The sequence below is a fragment of the Nycticebus coucang genome, chromosome 11, assembly GCF_027406575.1.
Source record: "Nycticebus coucang isolate mNycCou1 chromosome 11, mNycCou1.pri, whole genome shotgun sequence".
NCBI lineage: Eukaryota > Metazoa > Chordata > Mammalia > Primates > Lorisidae > Nycticebus > Nycticebus coucang.
The window spans coordinates 146,698-148,262 of NC_069790.1; positions in this window are offsets into that span (position 1 = coordinate 146,698).

The following is a 1,565-nucleotide window of genomic DNA, read 5'->3' on the forward strand; positions in this document are numbered from 1 at the left end:
AAACTGTGTCCTGATGGAAAACACAACACAGACCTGCAAGAGAAGGCTGTGTCACCAGGGTCTGCACAGGGTGTGAGCGCAGCCTGACATTACCAAGTTGTTGTTAGTTTTCTCCACACAATGTTGGCATGGCAGGTCCTTATTTGTAGAAGATGCATACAGTGCTGGGGAATGAAGGGTCACACACTCTGCAGCTCACTTTCAGGTGGTGTAGCGTGTGTGTGTGTGTGTGTGTGTGTGTGTGGACAGAGGCCTCAGGCAGATGTGACAAAATGTTGCTTTTCTCCTATTCTGTTCTGTCATGCATGTTACCTCTTCCAAGAGAAAGTATAAAATGTACCTAATAAAATAAGTGACTCTGCAGATTTCCAGGCAGTTGCTCTAGGGCAGTGGTTCTCAACCTTCCTAATTCTGTGACCCTTTAATACAGTTAAAAGGGGTCACAACCCAGATTGAGAACCACTGCTAGGCTATCTAGCTCCTTCTGCTCTTCCCAGTGAAAGGTGTGAAGAGAGAACACTGAGGAGAGGACAGCTGAACACAAAGGCATAGGGACTTGGAAAACTCCCAGACCGTCCAGACAGGGAATAGTGCCAAAATTAAGAAATGACTTCAAGGCAAAGGTGAAACTGGGTACTGCTGAGAAAAGGTGACAGAAAAATAAAGCCAAAGACCCAGCTGCAAAATCTATTGTTAGGAGTCTTGCTAAAATTCTAGGGCCTGTTCAGGCCCTCAGAAAACTGTTCAGATAAACAAAAGAGCATCTGAGAAGCTCAAGGTTTGTGCCTGGTGGCCTGGCAGAGGCTGGTTGTGCTTTCTGGATGGAGTGACAAGCCTGGCCTCCAGTGCGGCCCACATGAGTCCTGCCCACTGTGTGTGCCCACATGCAGCCCTTACACACAGTGCCGTGGTGATGCTTTGTGACTTCTGATAAAAGAGTACAGTTTCTGCCTTGAGTTCTCATAGGTCCTTGCTCTGGCAAAACCAATTGCATGGCTGTAGCCTCCCAGGCAGCTGTGTGAAGAGGCCACAGGAAGAGGGGACTGGTGGGGCAGTGGCCCAAATTCATGTTCTTCCTGGACTCTTAGAAGTGAACTTATTTGGAAATAGGGCCATACTGATGTAGCCAATCAGGATGAGGTCACACTGGAGTGAGGAGGGGCCATGGTCCAGTATGACCCGTGTCCTTGCAAGAAGGGGTAAGGACAGACACACAGGGAACGCCCGTGAGGTGAGGCAGGGTGACTGCGACACGTGCAGCACACAGCTGCGGAGAGAGGGCCTGGCCCTGCCAACACCCTGATGCTGATTTCTAGAATAAATGTGTTATTTAAGCCCCCCAGACAGTAGTGCTTTGTTTTGGCGGCCTTGGAAACGGAGGCAGAGAGGGATGAGACCTGCCACAGCGGCATCCCAGTGCCAGCCAAGGTGACATGCTACCTTGTAAGTGGCCCTCCAGCTTCAGGTGACACTGAGACCACTGTGCCAAGTGGCCCCACAAGGGCCCAGAACTATCCAGCTAAGTTCCTCTCAAATTCCTGAAACAGGAAACAGAGATAATGTTT